Raw genomic sequence first — 21,625 nt, 5'->3', positions numbered from 1 at the left:
GAATGTGTGTGTCTGAAAAAGTTTGAGTGCATGTGTGTTAGATAACTACAGAATGTATGTGCAGTCACTCTGCCCATTTGGCTCATATGGCTCTATAAGTTAATTGTTCCGCAGGGTTGAGAGAGTAAAACTGCTGTTGTCATGCAGGCCCCCCGTTCAATGTTCCTTCTTGTGTCCGACTGAGCGAGCAGAGTTGCATGGCAGTTCATTGACATGCTTTGCTTGGCACAGTCATCGCATGCAGCTGTTCCTCTGCAGCCGTTCACTCACTCACTCCTGATTTGACACAAGCAGTCACTCGGTGTCCCTGTCCTTCTGGCAGTAAAGGGGAATGAGTCGATTTCCCTGTGTTTACCCCTTTGAGGCACAGCAAAATCCTGCAATTGGAAGCACAAAGATGCAGAGCGAAGGTTTGTGTGCGTGTCACTCCCGGCCTCATAAAACCCAGCAAATGTTAAGCCCAGCAAATGGCGTCCACAGAGAATCCCTGGAATTACAATAACTTTCGACCCTCTTGATGGAGGCCCGCTGCTTCTTTCCAAGGAAGCAGGCTCGTATTACAGCAGGGTACATACGCAGCACTTGCATTTTACAATGTCCCTCCGCACAGTGACATCTGACAAGCAGCTATCAAAGCAGATTATGTGCTATGTCAACAAAGTAAAATTTGCTTCCTGTACTGTACATGTCACATTGCTACGGTTTGTTTGGATGACCACACAACATTCAAAAAACGATGACGTCAGTTAAAAAAAAAAAAAGACTTGTGCTTACGGTTTATTTTTGTTGTTACACAAGACACACTTCACGTTCCAGGAAGAGTACGCCACTAAAGGCCAAACAGCCATTGGGGTGACCAATATAATGTTTGTGCCCACATGCGACACAAAAACAAACCAGACTGCAACTTGATTTCTGCAGGGCTAAAGAGCAGTGCTATTACAGATGAGCCCGAGAGAGTGCTCTGTCCATTTCAAGAGGATTGTCTGGTCAAATTGGATTACATTTCATAATGATATGGCATGGACACAGCTGCCATTTTCCTAATTTGATTCCAACCCCAGAACAATGCCAATAAACTGGCCCTAAAAAAGCCTGACTTAGTCATAAGATCATTATCTGCTCCTGCCGCCAGGCCTCTGAGTACTGCGACGGATAATTCAGTTACTTGTGCTTTATATACTCGTTAAACAGTTTAGCGTTAGGAGACTAACAAACTTTTAAAGTACCGATCATGAGTGTGATTTGAAGCATTTAGCTTTGTCTTTGAAAGTCACACACCTGGTTATAAATGGTAGCTGCCATTGACTGGAGGCAGACTAATCTTCTGATATTTGGGGATTCATATCGTGTGTACGGTCCACAAAGACGTTAATCCCCGTACAGAAATAGTGCAAATATTATTTGCCAACAAAAGAAGTACAGGAGGAGGACGGGGATCTAAAAGGTTATCAGCCTGATGCAGATATACGTAGAGTGGTGCAAAGTGTTGTGTTTGCTCTAAAGGTTATTTACCTTCCACTCCAACAATTTGGGTTCAATTTCTCGCTGAAACCAAGAGATTTTTTTTTTTATCTCACTTTATCTTTATCTTTTTATATATTAACTTTAAATGAATAAAAAGTAAAAAAATGAATCCCAACTTTAACCAATTCAAAAAACCTAACTATTACATTTTCATTTCATACACATAAGAGTGCCACAAACTAAAAACATCTACCCGTCAACGTTCAAGCTCAAATCACAAAACCTTTTATGAGATCCTGTTGCCTGAAAGCTGGAGGATGTAGTAAGATGTAAATAGTTTCATATGCACGTCTAAAGATTCTCATCCAAACTTCAGTCTCCACAACGTTGCCAGCATGCATCTCGATTGCCACATGCTGCAAATACTCAGCAAAGTGTGTATGCATGCGGGACACAGTACACAGGGATGTCTAAGGTTTCACTCTGATTGGCCGTGTGCCTGCTCGATAGCACACTCCAGGCATGTAGCGGTGGCGTCGTAGTATGTGCTAGTCTGCGCTCAGCAGTTACTTCTTAGCCAGAGGGCCCCACCAACTTCACACTCCCCACAGTTATACCGCAGTAGGAACACATCACACCACACCAGAGCTACTGTATGTCACGCAAGTCACGTCTCACAGTAGCACAACCTGTTCCTAGCCCTCCTCACTACTGTTTCCTCCGAATTACGGCTTCAGACATTGGTCCTGCCACAACAAATTTCTGGTAAACGCTGCTGCTAACTGACTGGTTTGCTACACCACATAACGGAAACACCAAACAGCAATGTCTTTGTGAATTCGTTTTTTTTTTAAAGTAGAACTGCAGCAGAGTTGGACACGGATTGCACAAGGATTTCAAGACATGAAGTAAATGTCATGTATAATGCGTACTCTGTGTCAAGACCTCCACGGATGCCAGGATGAAATGGGAATAGCAATTCTCACTGGTACGCCCCTGAACACGGAGGCTATAAGAACACATTGAGCAGCAGGAACGTTTTACTGTGTGCGCGTGTGGTGGAGGGTAAACCATGAATAATGGATGCGGTCACAAACTGATGGTTGGGCAGATCGGATGAGACAATGTAAACAAGGAATTTCTTCTAGTTCATTTGAGGGGCCGTCGGTAGGCCTGAGCAGAGGGAGAGAGGAGCACTGAAGCAGCCTGCCATGGGAGAATCCATCTGCTGGCTATATATACACACCTGTGATGTCAAACCGAGAGAGAGAGACAGTAAGCGAGAGAGAGAGACAGACTGGGGAGAGAGAGAGACAGACAGACTGGGGAGAGAGGGAGAAGCAGGGGTCAGCAAATGTGTTTCTATACTCAAAAGGGGGAAAAGTGATATGATGCAAGATTTCTAGAAAAATGAATATCACATCAAATTGAATGGTGTGCTTATGCACACCTGGTAGACAGGCAAGTAGGAGAATGAAGTCTTTTTAAAGCACTAAGTTTATTGGGGGAAAAAAATCAAGTTTCATGTGTGTCTTTGAAGTTATAATCCTTAATATTCTCATAAAATCAAACCCTATTTTTTCTATTAGTGGTCGGGTCTCCTCAGCAATAGCCATTCAATGTTTACACATTCAGTAATCACCTCTCTAGATGGTGTTTTTGTTGTCATGGCATAGTATAAAGTATAAAGCAGCTTATCAGCGTTACTGCTTTTAAATGTATCTTATTTATATCAGCTGGTTCAGTCATCCACAGCCATATTGGAGCCGTACTAAATGACTGTTACAAACCAAACATTTGCTACTGCTGCTAGTTCACATTGAAACTATTTGACTGGCAAAACATGGGTTGGTAAAGCAGTCACAGGAAACACAATGCGTTTGTCACAGAGATTAGCACCGACAGCAATTGCTCATTATGCTTTTATTTTGTCCGTTTTTTCTTCTTAGATATTTCATGGAGCACCACGATGAGCTGTTAGATGAAGAGCTGCAGGTAACAGGCCACACACCTCCACCCTCTCAGCAAGGTAAACAACTTCTACTGAGCCCTGCTGTATTTTTGATGGACTTCTTATTAAAAACATCGTCACCAGTATGTAGCAACTTTAGTAAGCAGATTATGAAAATGATTGCACTGGTTCTCCTTCGATCTATTAATGTTTTTGAACTTTTCTTTTTCTTAAGTCCCGGTGATTTGACTCATTTTTTGATTGTAGTTAAATGTGTATTTATATTTTTCAATAAACAAATACATTAGTGCTGATACCACGCAGGAATTCACCTTCTTCTAAATAAATGAAAATACAAATGCGATATGAGAAAGGCTATGCAGCACTCATTTACAGTACATACAACATTTAGCAATTAAAGACCCTTTATTGAGCCATTAATGTGAAGTGTGATGTGACATGGGTTCAAATGTTCTATTTAAAAATGTATGTAGTTCAACCCTCTACTTCAAGGAACCTTTTTATAACATAACAGATGAACACAGTTAATATTAGGATTGTAGCAATTAACAGAGCACACAGGGGAGGCCTGGTAATAATGAGAAAGACGAGATAAAACATGACACAGGAAAAAAAAGACAAAGAGGGACCGACGAGGAGAAATATACAGGACGGGGACAAACAGACAGGGGTTATGCTAGGCAAAGAAGGACACCTACTCAAACAAAGAAGCAACGAAGATAGAATGACAGCACACTAAAGCAAGAGGGGCAGGGACAGCGACAGAGAGACACAAATTAGGAGACATCAAGAGAGACAGGAAATTGAGCAAACGCAGCACGGACAGACACGGAGGGGACATTGACACAGAGACAAAGATACTTCAAGACAGGGAGGTAAACACATAGGGGACAGACAGACAGCGGGACAGATTGGGAGCAAGAGAACAGGGGGAAGTGAGAGTGAGGGACCGGAGACAGAGAGCGAGACAGAAAGAAAAGACAAGAAAGAGAGACAGGAGCACGCCCATGTGACTCCGCTGATCTAACAGGACTTGGCTTAAGCGCAGCTGTTCCTCTGGCTTTCGTCCGCATCGCTGGGGAAAACTCTATTCCAGTGTGAGAGGCTATTTATAGCCTCACCCAGGGAGACGTGAAACTAGTGAATCTCATAACATGCTCTGTTCCCCGTTTGCTATTTTAATGCCGGTACAGTTACCCAGTGTCCCTGGGTTACAGGCCGACACTGGGTCAGAGCAAAAAAACGTGAAGAGGGAGAAAGAATAAGGAGCCTCTTCACGTTCTAATATTACATGCACAGGTGCAAGGCTGAATCTGACTAATGCCATGTGGAGAAAAGATGTTATTTCTGTGTATAGGTCATGCCTGCTGAACCATATAGAACTAAAAAAGGGGCAAAAGGTACAACTCACATTGCTATCAGGTCATAGGAAGTGGCATGTGACTTGAGGGACGCATCGCTGCAGCAATAACTTGTGTTTGTATATAATATTTTACCGCACAACACAGAGATCAAAGTGCAAACATAAAGAGGAGTATTCTGATTTGAGATTATGGGACTGTGCGGGCCAAAGCCTGTCGATCCAGAGGTTAAGGGTTTACCTGCCTTGTGTTTGATTTAGGGATTACACAGGTTTCAGCCTAGAATGCAATCTGCTCTGGATGACACCAATACACGTCACCGCTATCAACACAATGCTCCGCTGGAAGCTGCGGAGCAAATCTGCACATGTGATATAGTAGATATGAACAGAGTTTATGCTCAGGGGGTTGTGTTTAAAAAGGGCAAAAAAATTTCAGCACTGTGCACCGAGATACTAGAAGATTAAGGTCTTTCAAGCCACAAAGTCCAAACTATCCAAGAGCAAATATGACATCATAGTGTGATCATTGGTCGCAGCAAGGACACCAAAGCAGTCGGTGTCATTGAAAAGTTTGTTTATCGTCAGAATCACTATTAGCCCTGCCCTGTGCCAAGGCTACTGAGCACTGCAAGCCAGAGTAGGATGAAATGATTTGTGGACACTGAACTAATTACATCAACAATGTGGACAAACAGGAAGACAAGCCAAAAAAACGGTTTACATCTCTCTGCATCACCACTGGACAGTACATCCATATGCACAACTCATTCCTGGAACTCATTCCTCAAAATGGCTGCGCTCCAAGTAAGCTTTTTGTCCCAATTGTGACGTCTCTTCGGCTAGCGAAGAGAAGCGAAGAGAAACAATATGACAGAGATATGAAAAAAACCTAATGTAAGCCTGTAAGCGCATGCTGTCGATAAGAAGTACATTCTTTCATGTCCCTCTGCTCAAACCAAACAGGACAGAGTAAAGACACATCTGTATTGGTGTTACTTCCTGGAGGGAAAATGAAAGATTAAAAAAAATGGTGAATGTACCGTCATGTTGATTCATAATGCTGTACTGCACATCTTCCATTGATAGAACATTTCAAGCCCCAGTGGTCAGGGATAAAAATAGACGACGAAGTGAATTGTGGGAGATTGAAAGGTCTGCGCTTGTCATCCGTAACGTCTTTGGTCGTGTATTATCAGCTGACATTAAGATAAAACACCTCAGTGGATTAAATGAGGGCATACTAGAGATGTAGGCTATATAATAAAAGAACCTGAATGAAAGCGCGTCATCTGAACATTTCTGGCATTAAAAGCCTGGCTAAAGAGGGCAGAAAATGAGCTAAGGTACGGCTGTATCTCTCTTCCCTCTGGTTGTTTGGCAGCTGACTGCTGTAGGAGCTAAATAACATTAACCGCAGTTTTCACTAAGCTTACTATGAGGCTGAGCAATAAAAAGGCACAACAGCAATTTTAAGACCTCAAAAAGCGGGAGATGGCTGATACCACGTCACAGGAATGTGTAACCAGCGGCCACCTCTGCTCGCCGTCTGTGAAGCCTAATGATTCACCCGAAACAAGGTAGGAAGCTGTCAATCAGGAGCTCGTCGCCTCTTCTGCTGATCTCTGCTTCGACTGTATTTGAGCGTAAGTAAAGGTAATTGTCCCTGTAATCACCACAGAAACCAGGCATTAGAAAGATTAATGGCCTCAGACACAAAGACCATGAAAACAAATACGAGACAACATAACGACGTTAATGTAGATGGAGTGCAAATTTAACAAGTGACTGTTACAGGAAATGTGAGGTCATTACATACCACACACGCAAATGCCATTCTCCTCCACGTGTGCATAGGCAATGATTGGTTGTTTAATTCTTGACAAGTGTCATTTATTTCAATATTTTTCTTTTTTCTACCAATCTAGAGATGGCTTGTTACTATGGTAATACACACAGGCTCACATTCTTGTTCTCTATGCAAATGAGGTCCGACTTGAAAGGAAATGCTTCAAATTGGTTCATTTAGTAAACCAGACAAATGCCCTTCAATGTGTTTGCTGACGTGCAAAGAATCTAGAAGCAAAAGTTATCGCACCGAGGGTGGAAATCACAGTTTACATACATTACACGAACAAGGTTTCTGACTCTTTGTAAAATGAGATCATTCTACATACAGCAGAGTAAATCACAAAGACGTGCTCGAATGACTTCAGCCTTTATAGCCATAAGTGGCACAATCACCTGAGGCCAATTTCCACCATTTTGTCGACAGCCCAACGTACATGTGAATCGGATGAATATACATGTGGAGCAAGCACCAATTAAAAATGACCAAACAAGGTCTTAAAGCATTAAGAAGTTATAATAAATAAGGTCCAATGTTCCACATACTTCAGAAAAGAGTTCGCTGTACTTTGACAATGAGGAATTGTCTGTCGTGCTCACACTACATGCTATAAATGCTACTGTGACGTTCCTCAAAATGACGTAGTCCTTGTCTCTTAGAACCACCAACCTTTCTTCAGTTATACCCTGAAGGTTGAATCTGTTTTCTATTACTGCTCTAACAAAAAGGTCTTTCATTCATTCAAGGACGCTGGACAATGTTGCGTGTGTGTATATAAATATATATATGTACACACACACACAGTATATGTGTGTTAAGAGCAACGATTGATTTCTATTTCATCTGGGGCTCGGTTAGTGTCGGCATCGCTTAACACACCTATGAATCAGGAGGTAATAGTGTGCCGTGGAGCTCGCAGCCTGTGTGGACCTCCTATATAACCATGGAGCCTGTGGCAGAAGAACTCATACCTCCACTAACAGAGCTCCATCAGCAGTACGACACTCTCAGTTGCACTCGACACTAAAAAGCCCAAAACGGTACATTCTCAATTTAAGTGATAATCATCTTTGGCGGTCCTGCTTACATTACATTTTTTATAAGATTCTTTGTATCTGTAGTTTATATAGAACCAACTACAGGTATTTCCATATTCAATCACTATATATTTCATAATTGTTTTGGAGTTCTATAAATAAGGTTTTGTGGATCCTGTTAAAGAACTTTAAGTAATGAGCCTTTCTTCTCCACGGTCTTGTTTCTTCCACGCCCCTCGGTGTATTTAAAGAGCAGCAGCAGCAGCTACAACAACAGTCTTATCAAGCAGTCACCTGTCTTTGCCCTCAGAACACTTTAATGAGCATTTCTCCTAAACGCAGACGGACGAAAAGCTCTCGGTCAATAAGCGGCTCAGCGTACAACGGACAGACGCATGAAATCGGGGGGGGGGGGGCCATCACTTTCTGCAGAAAAGGCCGTTATTTAGGTGTGTTCCAGGAGCGGAAAACAAATGAGATGGTAGCTACTGCCCTAATTGCCTCCTTGCTGTCTAACCGGCACTGATCAATGACCCCGCTCTATAAAGAGCAACATCCAGACGTAATTGGCAGATACATTTTTTTAACTTGTCAGGGCGGCTGGTAGTTTTAGGCACAGATGCTCATAATGCTATGTTAAAAATGCTATGTCATTGGAACACACAAACAGAAACAAAAACAATAATCAGCCAATGACAACAGTTACAATTATTTTTATGAAAAATATATTTATTATGTGTATTATGTTATATGTATTTTTTAGTAGTGTTATATAGAACTGTTCACTCTCATGCCATTCCATTTCAACAGACTACCTTCCTTAAGCTTATAATAATACATTCTTGTTACAACAGGTCGGAGAGATTTTCGGCCATAGCTTGTGATGCGAATGGAAATATTATACTGAGAGGTTTTCCTAAAATGTTTCAATTCCTGTTTGTATTGAAACTACACACAGAGCGGCCTTTACTGTAAAACTTAAATATGCACATGAGTGGATTCTTGATTTCTTAATGGCTTGAGTCTATTACTCCCATAGACTTTATGTTCTTTCTCTTGCAATATCTGATGATGCAATATTTTCCTGCAAATCTAGGTTTAGTGTAACAACAAATAATACAGATTCGTAGTTTTTGAATCCGTCACTGCGAAGGACCAAAGCACATGATAGCATTTTAAAGTTTAATGCATTTGAACATCGCTTTGGAGCTCCACAGAAATGTATGTATGCATGTATTAATGTCTGTTTGTTTGTGCGTTACGATTCTGACAGAAAAACAACTGTTATTTAATGAATCGGTCCCTCCAGAAAATGTGTAACTACAATATAACAGATGAGTGGGAGATGTTGCATGATGGGACACAGTTTCAGAGCATTGCAGTGCATGCATGAGATATTAATGACTAAGTATGAGCACAGTCTTTCAAGCTAGCAGATGTAGCAGCGTGGCCTTTGTCCAAATCCTGTTTTTGATAAGCTTTGATTCACAAATATACATCATTTCAAATGTTAAAACACAAGTGTAGAAGTGTGGACCACTGTATCTTCCTGTGTGATGTATTCTGGCAATTAACGGGTAAGGAGCCTTCATCTTCCACTGCTACCTGCAGAGCTCTCACATTGGTTTCCCTCTCTTTTGATTTGACCTCTTCTCCCTTCCCATCATCCAATCAAACCACTGATAGTCAGTCAGTCACGGTCGGCTGACCATGAATCAACCCCTAGATACAGTTTGAACTGGTATAACCACATATCCCTCTAGCTTTCTATCCTCCATTTATTTTCTTCTACCTCCATTTTCATCTCGCTTCCTCTACTTTCTCTTCTGTACCTCCCTGTTTCTTTTCACTCTCTCCTCTCTTTTCCACTCTACGCCACACCAATCCACTGGCTTAAGAGAAGCCTGAAGAGACCGAGGAGATTAGACTCTCTTTGCTTGAGAGACAGGTCTCATTACCTTCATCTTCTCCTGATGCAATAATACTCTCAAAACTCTGGCTGATGCCAGCCGATGCACAAGAATATGTGAATTTATTGAGACAAGCTTAAGGCCCACGTTTGATGTGGAACAATAGCGAAAGAGGTATTGGTTTGAATGTTAATCAACAGTCCTCCCGGTCATTTGTTTGATAATTGTACACATTTTGCTAATGAAGATCATGAAACAAAGCTGGATTTAAATTCTTCCAATTTCTGAGAATGTGTCGATTAGGCCCTCAAACTGCATTAGGCTATCATATAGGGTCAGCAATGTTATTTGGGAAATAAAAAAGGCAGTCATCTGAGGCCTAATGATTCAGAGACTTGCCCTTGATTTGAGAACAGCTCAGAGGCTAACAAATGGAAGTGCAAATGATTCTCTAACTGGAGGCTCATTTAATCAGTTTAAATTTAGATCTGACGCCTCCCACTGGGGAAAATAAATCAGCTTCCTTCATACAGAATTTGCATGTTTTAACCCTGAAGTTAAGAAGAGGACACAGAGGGGATTGTTATGGCTTGTGTTCTCCTATCAGCTCACACCAAGGCCCCCGGTGTGTTCCACAGGGAAGGCTGTGTTTCTTTACTGTGACCCTATCAGAGAGCACTTTGACCTCAGCTAACCAGATCCATTAAGAGGGACTGGAGTCTGGATGAAACATTGCAGCAAGGGTGTATACGCGCTCGGAAGCCTACAGAGAATCTGTGTTATTATGCAAGATGGCAGCGCAGCAAACCAATCTGTGTGTTTACGGGAAAGAGCATTGCCTTCGGAGGAACACTGGGCCGCATTGCACAGCATTAAACCCCTATGTGACATCAAGTGTAAAGTGTGCTGCCGGGGCGGACTGAGGCATCCCCTCTGCTCAACTTTACCACATCAAAGGATTTATACTGTAGAATCAAACATCCACAGACAAGGCACACAGAGCTCAGAGGAAGTACTCTGTATTCAAGTCCATGTTTGTTTGTGATCAGCCCGTTCCTTCTAGTGGCAGTGTTGTTGTGTTTGGAACAGGTTTGAGGATTTGAGGAGCTGACAGAAAGGCGGAATTGCCTTTCGCTCGAGGTCGAGTGAGGCATTCCCTGTGACGGCCCTGCAATGGGGGGGGATGGTTTGTGCGGGTAGGGGAGGAGAAAACCACCTCCCCAGAGTCAGCAATGTGACCCTTGCGGGCTTGGTACAGGCTGCACTGTTTGAGCTCAAGTAAACGCCACTGAAAATTCAGCACAAAAAATAAAAAAAAGTGTTGTCAGGGTGCGTTAGAGAGAGAGAGCTGGCAACAGCTTTCACATGGCATGATGTGAGGACTGAATCAGCTCTCCTCTACTGTCCACGCGGTGTGCACTTGATCACCGCAACGAACCCAAGGACAAGTCACCGGAGGGGACACACAGAACGTGTTATGGACGCATTAGCAAGCGAAGGGGGGGGGGGGGGATTTACTTTATGAAATTATAGCGATGCAACAAGGGAGGAGTGTATGTGCGTGTGTGAGAGTGATTGATCATGAAGCAGCTCGAACTCTTCAACGCTCGTCATTATAAGACGATCGCTTGCTGTCCTTGCAGATGACAACTACAATGATGGAGTCCTCGGCTCTGTTTTGATGTGTGTGGACAAGGAAGGGCGGTCAGTGCGAGGCTTGGCATTCTCTAAAGAGCTGACGATATACAAAGCGGTTGCAAATATAAACAATGTGTCCTCTTTTCTGTCAAGTGAGCGTCTACGCAAGGGTTTAATGTGAATTACACAATGTGCATTACATCATAATAGAGACACTTTACATTTCCGCTTCATCGAGGCTATGAAGCTAAGAGAGAGCCTTAGTAATCCACTCATCTAGATGCATTATGCCTGTTGGTGTGAAGTAACCTCCAGTTCATGAGCTTCCCTTCAAATGCGGCAGTGAGGAAATCCACGTCACTAATCCTCAGCGCCTTTATTCAACAGGCTCTGGGTGGCCAGCAAAGGTTTACTGTAAGAAAGTCGTCCTTTCATCTTCACTAGCTAAGATCCACTGTTAATCAATAATGTTGTAATTGCTTTTTAGCACTCAGCACCAGGCTCGTTTGTCAAAATAAAAGCCGTAAGAGCCCAAGGGACTAATCAAAAGGGATGAGGCAACAGGGAAATCTGCAGCTTGGTAACATGAGAAGGAGTCAGGGAAGGAATGGGGAGGGGCGCCGCAGTAGTTCAAACATGTTCAGCGGTAGTTTCAGATTATAGAATATGTGGAAATCTTAATATTATTACAGCTTCTGTGCTGATCGTGAGAATAAATATCTTTCTATTGTTTGATTCTAAACCGGTAATATTAAGAACAAATGATGGAAAAAGCTTTCCGACAGCAAATACTATGACAAATCCATGACTATTTATACTGAACCACTGACATTAGAGTAAAATCTTTGGTCATTAATAAACTTAGTGAAGTTGCAAGGAACAATTTCAATCACAACACTCTATTTGCAATGTGATGTTATATCTGGTTCAATAGTTATCCCAGGAAGTTTCAAGCCACTGCACCTATTTTAAAAGCAAGAATTCAAACGTCTGTAATTTAAATGCACTAACAGCACTAATTCGCTCTCGGTAGAAATCCGCTACAACTCTTATTACGTGAAATCCAGTGTGTTTGCATAATACAGCAAAGACACGGATGAGATCATGACGGACAAACGTCGCTCTCATAAGAGCAGCCCCATCGCTCACCGCTTGTCGCTTAGCAACAAAGACCTGGCGGGCAGACAGTAGGTGTGTGAGACAGAGTGAGTGGGAGGGGAGGTTTGGAGGAGGAGAGGGGGGGGGGGGGGGAGGTAGAGAGAGGGACAGAAGCAGAGCAACAGGGAGGGCTGAGAGGAGATGTGATGCAAGACGCTTGTAGGAGAGATGTGGCCGATGTCAATACAGGAGTCTGTAACGGAAAAGTGATCAGTCAATGTTTGAAAAGTAGAGGATGTGGACACTGGTGAATGTCTTGTTTACATTCATTTTTAAGTTAAAACGCCCCACTTCAAACCAGTTGATGCTATTTTGAGTTCAATTATATTTTCGGAAACCTCTTTTTAACACCGCAGCAGAAGATGAAGGGACTCTCTGAGTGTATTTGCAAACTACCTTAACATAAGTTATGTTACCTCCCATTGAGTAGTAGAAACGAAAGTACGGTATAACACCACAGCACTGCAAAAGACTGATAAGTAATGCACCGTAGGTCTGTTGATCTGATTGTATTCGCTCCAATTTCTATGGTAATATAATCTGGTTCAGGAGTTGACATGACAGCTGCAGTACTCAGAGAATAGCTTTAATCTTGTTATTGTCAAATAATAGTGTGCACGCGTGTTGTATGGCTAGCCTCTCCTTCACCACCTCCCACCAATTAATCCAATCGCCATGAATTCCTAGAAATATGTACTTGCCAACTTGTTCACTTGCGCACTTAACAGCCATGCATGCAACACCTGATGTATTAGCTGTGTCAGTAAGAGAAAATGAACACAAAAATAAATAAAAGTGTCTTCCTTCATTTCCTTACACATCTCACTGTGCAGATGAAATAATGTGGAGTTGGAGAGCGTGTGCCGAAGTTTGTGTTAATTGGAACCAGTCGGTGTTTGTACGCTGATCAACAACTGAAAAGGACGAGCAAGTCAAGCGTTCAAGAAATTAGCAAAATTTTGCTCCGGAACACAAACTTTCAAATGCTGATACACATTCAAAAACCTAAGGATTTATTTTCAGGTCTAGAAACACATTTTCAACGCAAGCAATAATTCACATATTTTGAACACAGTTGAAATGTCAAGGTTACCCATATCTAATCTTTTATTTCTTTATTATAAAGGTGCTGCGGTGGGCGAAGGAAGGGCGTTCTAATAACGCAGGTGGCAAAATACCAAAATACCATCACGTTATTTTTAGCTCAGTGGAGAGTGAAAAATAGTCTAAGTGCAACCTTGGGACACACTCAATCCCCGCGGCCTGGGCTTTACAAGACATATATTCTCCCTGCATCGGTCTAATGTCACCAACGTCAGCCAAGTCTCAAGGAAATCTCAATGACAACCGCAGAGCTGTGCTGGGGTAACTTAAGAATGTCACAATTCGCATCAAGCTTTAATGTGATCATACGTGAGCGTACCACAATGAGTAGCCAACGTGTGCCCAGTGTCCGTCTCTTGAGCCCATATAGACCCGCCGCATGCTTTCACATGCTGCGTCATTCACTCTTAGGGTCTTTCAGTTGTCGATCTCTTTAATGTGAGATCGACGGTATTCTCGCACACTATACACTAGACATACAACAGTCGTGGTCTCCGGTTGCATTTCATCAAACCCATTACTGGTGACTTATAGCACACTTAAGTAAATTGTGAGGCAGCATGTGCCAAATCGATGAGCATAGCTTGGCTAAACACTCCAAGAAAAATCGCGTAACAGGAGACACTCTCTAGACCACCTTGCTGATGGAAAATATCCAAGAGATCTCTATAATGGACCCAACTGACAGCACTCTAATTCAATCACGTGTGTTGCAGTTGCAACTAAGCTGCCTCCAAATACCCCTGTCTATTTTAAACCCCGTTCAACAATGACAGACCACGAAGACTCCAGTATGCCTGAAAAAACATTACGCAAAAGGAAAGAAACCAAACACCCCGGGGCGCCCGCATGTGTAAACGTGTATCCGTGTGTGTGTGCGCGTGCATGTGTGCAGGGTTCAAGCCGTGCTTGTCCTGTTAGACAAAGCTGTGTTCAGAGTAGCCTATCAGAGAGAGCAATGGGCACACTAGAATGTGATGCTATACAGAGATTGTTGCTTCATTACCTAGCATGCAGATAAAAGAAATAGCAAAGCTACAGCATAATGACAATATTTATTTGTTGCGCTTTTATACAATTGAATCACCCCAAGGACAGAAAGATCTAACCATACATTGTTATCTTTTTCCACAACAAACATGTAGTAGGAGACGTATTTGAATGGACGAACAGCACACTGGTAAGTAGTATCACTGGGGTCGTTTCTTTTCCTTCTTAATCAGAGCACACTGGTGCCCTACAGCTGTTGTTTACTATTAAAGCGGGATTAAGGCCAAGTTTTGCTGGCTAGTTCCAGGAGACGCCACTGATTGCATGGTTGTTCCCAGAATGCCTGGGTTTTTGCACATAATTCCCTGCAGAGTGTCAAGCCAGTGGGCACAAAGGCCCTCTCCTCCTCTGCTTTCTAACGACAATACTAGAAAGACAGTCGGAAGGAAAGACAGGTACGAATAATGTCAGTCATTTACAGGTCAGGTCATCTATCGCCTTCAGCCAATATTCCTCCTAATTCACCTTTTGCAACAAAAGTATTTTTTACAATTGACCGGGTTTGGGAACAACCAAGAGTAAATTCTGCGGCCTTAGGACCAAGAGTGCTGTAATGCGCTGTACATTGTGAAAAACAGCTTGAGGGATTCTTTGTTATTGATTTATGACTATCAGGGTAAAGAATGCCGCCTGCCAGCTCAGTCTTGGTCCCATCAATAATGCAGCTACAGTATCCGTGTCCACACAACAAATAAACAACACACTGGCGCCTCCATTATTCATGAGGGATTCCACCTGTAGCACCTCAGCTGCATTGTATGTGTCCCATAGGGAGATTTTCAGCAGCTCTGTGCAAGCCATTAAATGCTTGCACAGAGTAGTAAGGGCACACATTGATAGTGATGGACAATGGAGCTCAAACACTTGTATAAATCATCACAGTCCATGACTAACTAATGGGAAATGTGTCTGCACAGACTTAATGATTACCATTGATGCAACATAATGATCATTATGTAATACAAAATAACCTGGAGTAGTATGTCAACAACATACAAAACTGAACATTGTTGAGTTGAAAAACAATGTCATTTTCAGCCATCTTCTGGTTAAGACCAAGAGTAGAGTCACCTTTAAACCCAGAGGGAGCTTCCAGCTGTTCTGTGTTGTTTTGTTTTCCCAGAACAGAGAAGACAGGAAGCATCTATCCCCGGCAGTAATGGCAAAACAAAACAAAAAATACAATTTGCCTCTGAAAACTGTTAACACAAACAGAAACACCTTGCTTGGAAAAATGTAATTGCCTCGTTTTCTCCTTCAAATCCCAGAAAGCTAAGGGCTATATATATATATATATTGATTAGAAGTGAATATGAATATAGAATTTGATCACATTTTGGCATGTAAATACTGGTGCTTTGGACATTTGAATTCAAAACATTTCAAATCAAAAGTAGCTTACACACATTGTCAAACCGTTCTTTTAAAACTGTCCTTCTGACTACTTCTTGGAGTCTGAGCTTACCACACAGAGTTTGCACAGAAAAGCAAACCACCACCTGTATGCCACGCACATGCACTCATGCTTTTAATGGTGAGTGTGTGTCTGTGTGTGTGTGATGTATGTGTGAATAAAAACAGCAGGGCCAAGGCTGGCCCTGAGACGGCACTAAATCACATCATGCATCGCAATCTCTATATATCACAGCCACTGCCATTGGCTTTCCATTGCTGTTCCAAGTCTCTTCTCCGTATTTCACTGCCCTAAAAAGACTTCAATTCTTCAAGACTTCAATTCATAATGTTTACAATGATTAAATGTTTTTGTGCGCAACATGTCGGTATCGAAAGTAGCTGCAGTGTAACAAAGAGGCTCTCTTTCTTTGTGTTGTTGGACCGGAGTGTGGAAATGGACGTAATGACTCCACTCTAGGAGGCTAAAAAAAGATCCTCTTTATCTATTTATAACAAGGAGGATATGATTTAAATTTAGTTTCATATTTATTGTTGTTATTATCTACCCAAGATCGTCCTCGTTGTCAGCGTTTTGGTACAAGTAAAAATGTACTACCTTGTCATTTGCAAGCACCTTCATCATTTCAAGTGTTGTTTGTAAAAGGAAATGTACTCGTAAGAGGCCGAACAAGGCCAAGAAAGATCTTCTTTATCTATTTATAACCAGGAGATGTATTTCCTGACTTGTGTGTCTTTGTTCTTATCGCCTAGCATGCATTTTTTAAATCGCAATAAACCCTGTATTTCTCACACCCACACGCACGTCTCGCCAAGAACGGGTTGCTTTGATCGACAGGGAGCGTGGCAGTGATGGTCAGAGGCTGCGTGTTCGAGTAATTACAGAGCAGCCATGTTAGTAGGCCAGTGCTAGTCCCACAGGAAGAGGAAACAGAAGCAGTGCCGTGCCGTGCCTAGGTAGGGTTTCACCTCAAAAGGCAACCAACCCTTTGTTCTGTTCACTAGGCTGTCATGTGAGAACATGCAGACGGCTAATTTCTTCTGCGACCCTTGTCAACTTTGACCCCCGACCCCTTTTGAGAAAGGTGAAAGGCTCCTTCTCAGGTCCCGCTTAAGTCACAGTTTTCCATTTCTGATCCCTTAAGCAGGGGTCAATTCCCTAAAGGGGGAGGGGAATCCCCCCTGAAATAAATGGCAATTCGTGTTCTTATAAATTGGCAAAAATGGACAATCAAGGATTTTCCCTTCCTCCTTTCTCGTCATGCTCTATATTTGTGTGCCTGGTGAAGGCGAGTGTTTTACCAGAGCTATGTGTCCACATTTCATGTGTGGTATCACATATTCTCTGTCCCCCTGTGTTTATGTCCCTGAGGGTAGTGGGCAAAATGAACACAAGCTTCCCAACAGGGACCAGTCTTCTCTGGCTACCAAATTCTCAGACCGTGGCTCCTTTGGGGGAACATAAGGGAGACCTGAAGGACAATGACAGATGAAGATGCTTGGGGACAGGGGAAAAGGAGAGAGGATGATGAAGAGAGCAATGAAAAGAGGAAAAGAGAAGAAGCAGACAGAGTGAAAATACCAACATATGGAAACCAATTTAGATTAATACAAATAAAAAGAATCAACAAAAGGGGGGAATTAAAGGGAATAGACCAATGGAAATAAACTTCCCCTCATATTTCTGTCTTTCCAGGCTTATCCTGAAATCCAACAGTGTCACTAAATCTGTTATTGGCCATCACGAAGTCTTAACGGCAACGATTTTAGAAAAGGATTAATTAACAACTACAGTAAGTGTTCTTCTCACTTTGGTCAAGACAAATGACTGCACTCAAGAGTGTGTTTCTGAGTGATAATGCCCCTTTAAAGTGTTCATTAAATGTGTGTGTGGGATAGTTCTTTCAATCACCCACTCCCTCAAGATTTTAGGCCATTACTGCCTGTTCCTGCAGATGTGCCAACCCACTCCTGCTGCCCGCTCCGGAGATTCTGACCATCAAAATCTCTCAGCTCCGTCCCACGGGGAAAATAAGACACATTAGCCAATATGTGTTTTTACAGTTACTGAAGTGTTTAAAAAGCCACCTTTAATGGAAAAAATAAGCCTTGCTGTCAGGTGATTGTGTTATCAAATCAGTCAATATTTCATAATCCTACTAATTGTTTATAGCCATGCAATGAGTATAACTACACGGTATTGATCCAAACATACGATGACTAGAAGTGCACCAGTGCAACACCAGCTTTTGAAAACATTTGAAGTAAAAGATGAAGTAATAAAAACAAAGCTACCCATACAGTATTAATATCGACGTCTTTCAAACTCACCACCTCCCAGCAGTGGATGCAGTTGTTTTGCGGTTATCTCTTCCATCTTTGTGTAGCTTGTCCAAGTGGGACTAGTAAAGCATTCCTGACGTCATTCTGTTTAGGCCCATACTCAGAAGAGATGGACATTTTATTTTTTTTGTTTTTTTCTTATAATCTCAAACAAGATTCTTTGACATCATGTGTTTTGTCCGCTTGAGTTCTGTGAGCCAAACTTTCTAGTTACACAACAAGTGTATTGCATGCATTTATGCTCCCAAAAAAAGAATTAATCCTCTCGATTCTGAACGCTCATGAGCTTCCTACCAGTGGCACCCCTTAGGCCAAAATGTCAATTTTGCACATAATGTAATCTAATAAACATAATCTAATAAGCAGTTTGCCATGACATCTGCTGAGCAAATGCTCCCAAGGAGATAAACCCTTTCCTTTAGCCCCACTATTATGACAAACTTTACATTTTTAGCCCCACTTCTGGTAAGCATGTATCATCAGTATGTTTGTTATGTCCAACAATTGTACTTGTCAACCAGGCAAGAACCCTTCCTTTGATTTTTGAGTTTTCCACCAGATACTGCACTCAATGTTCAATGTCTGTGTACTGAGTAAAGGGATATCCAGATACTTCCATCTACCACCACATTACTGCTATATAGTCAACCTGTCCATATCCCTGCTTAGTTTCAATGCAAACAATTAAACCATGCTTTTGAGATGTGATGACTCCAACTCACTGTTTCATTCACTGTTGAGCTGCTCTGGTCTGAGTTGAGTCAATATTTTCATCAAAGTCTGTTGCTGCAGGATGACTAATAAAATACAATTGAATTTTAAGGGAACATGCAATTGGATTATATTTTTCTTTTGATTCATTACATTCGAACAGAGAAATCTGTAGACCCATGTTGTTGTTTTATATATGAGAGACTGTAAGCTGTTAGATGGTTTAAACAAAGTTATGAAGCACCGACATGGCCCCACATCCTTGTTTATGAGAAGCATTGCTCAGGCTCCCCTTCCTGAGCTCTCCATGGTGCTGAAAGGCTTCACTTGTGCAGAATGTCCATTATGTTTCACACATCCTGCCAAAGATGGAGCACAACTGTTGTGTGTGGCCGCGGCCAATGGATTCCACGTCTCAATCTGAATATTAGAACTAATCCCCGCTGCTCCGCGGGTCAACATCATAATTGAACCGCACATTTCAACACAGACCACAAACTACCCAGAAGCACAGGGTGGGAATTCTGATTGACAATGGTAAAGAAGATACCATTAAAATAGTATAGTGAGCAGTAATGACCATCAGTGCTGAAGGAATGTTACAAATGACTTTCTTATCATACATACATACATCTGCCTGCTATTCAGAATCAATTGTGCTCACACATTTCTGAGCGGAGTGTCAACAATGCCTGCAGGCTATTTTGGATGTTTCCAATAATTACCATGCAGCCACATTTCTGTAACTTGACCTCCACTAAATTGATTTAACACACTATTTGCATTGTAACACAGGAAACCCGGCTCTGCAATTAAAGCTATGAAAAGGAAAGGGAGGAATGTGCACTTCCAAGCCTTATTATGCAAATCCATCAGACAAGACAGGACCAAAGAACGAGACATCACATCTGGCACTGAAGACGTATCGATAACAGTTACATGATAAAAAAGTATATACTGACTTTAGATACAATCAGACAAACTACTTCATGCAAATGTGCATATTCCTCATATCTCTGTGTGCAGTTGAGTGTATACATTTACGTAAACAGGAATATACAACTATCTATGAGAATCACTGACATCAACACTCAAAGCACACCATCAGTGAAGGAGTTACATTTCTATCTGCATTATATCGCTGCCCCCTCGGGGTCCATTAGTCAACTAATCGGTCCTTTTGGTCGAAGTCGACTGAGATTCTTTGGTTGATTGGTCATTTATTTGTGCTTTTTCATGCTGAATGATTCATTTCCAAGAAACTCGTGAGCACATCTCTGGTAAACACCAGATGTAAAGTGGTGCTTTTGTGTGATTCTTTGTGGGGAAAAACAGTTAATGTCAATTAAATCAACAAAGCGATTAGTCGAAAAAATGATGTTGATGAATTCCTTTGGTCGAGGACAGCCATACTGTCCTTATTGTTGATCCTCCATGATGTTTGAAAATGATTCCATTCATATGACAAACGGCAATCAATACAGATTAAAAGCATCTACCGATGGTCCCCTGGAGGGCAGCGAGGCCAGGCTGACCAATTATCGCACTGCTTAATCTCAATGGTATAGGCTGTCAGAGAAGCAGCACGGCAGCTCTGCATTATCATCCATCTTTAATGAGGCGTTCAGCAACGAACCCATGCACTCTGTGCATCATCTGTATACGATTGTCTACACATGCTGTCATTCGGGGCTCACGGCTCGGCTCATCATCTTACAAAGCTCATGTCAGTCGGAAAATTGGTCTCGCTTGACTCGCTGCTTGGTTCACGTCGAGATACATTTCACAGCTTCCAGAGCAATGCCAGGCAACACACGGAACCTGAGCGAGACAGCACCTTCTGGGATTCCAGTTTTTGCAAGCATCAAACAAGGCTGTAATTGACAGCTGGGCTATTCATCCTGTGCAGCCACTCTGGCAAATGTCAGAAGAAGTCAAGAGGTAAAATCATTGTGGAGCAGGCCCTCGCACTATGCCTGAACAGAATACTGCTTGTAGGCTGCCCTTCTCTGTCAGCCAGACTTGTATTTCCCCATAAAAACATTTTATTAGAGTCTAGTGCTCACTTAACTAATAGACACTGACTGGGATGCTGCCAAATGGGGTGCAATCTTAGCATCGTAGCATAGTGGCTAGGAAGGCACATTACTGGCACGCAGAGAGAAACCTGAGCCTGCTGTTAGCCTGCGAGGAGAATGGCAATTAGCATATTAGCCTAGCCCTCTTGGAGGTTAATTGAGACAGGTTGCTGAAGGGCTGTGGCGATGGCGGTGCTGTGTAATCCAAACACTTTCTTATCCGTCTCTGAGAGCCGATATGTGCTCGTATGTTCACCCAAAGGGTTGGCCTCACAGAGCCACGTATGTTACTAAGAGAGAGAGAGAGAGAGAGCTGATCTCTAAATAGGAAGCAGAAACACCGCCTGCTGAGATCTTTGAAGGTCACTGTCGAGTCTCTCTCTCTCTCTCTCTCTCTCTCCTCTCTCTCTCCTCTTCTCTCTCTCTCTCTCTCTCCTCTCTCTCTCTCTCTCTCTCTCTCTCTCTCTCCTCTCTCTCTCTCTCTCTCTCTCTCTCTCTCTCCTCTCTCTCTCTTCTCTCTCTCTCTCTCCTTCCC

The 21,625-nt window shown here is 42.3% G+C and overlaps 1 protein-coding gene across 4 annotated transcripts in view; it reads right to left on the bottom strand.

The window, feature by feature from the left end:
• Nucleotides 1-21,625, bottom strand: part of kcnma1a (potassium large conductance calcium-activated channel, subfamily M, alpha member 1a) — a gene marked incomplete at both ends in the record, with an annotated part of 121,974 nt that overhangs the window by 92,849 nt on the left and 7,500 nt on the right. The window lies entirely within an intron of this gene.

This window comes from Pholis gunnellus, assembly GCF_910591455.1.
Source record: "Pholis gunnellus genome assembly, chromosome: 11".
Taxonomy (NCBI): Eukaryota; Metazoa; Chordata; class Actinopteri; order Perciformes; family Pholidae; genus Pholis; species Pholis gunnellus.
Note: the sequence above shows the minus strand (reverse complement) of the source record. Positions and strands in the feature narration are given on the sequence as shown.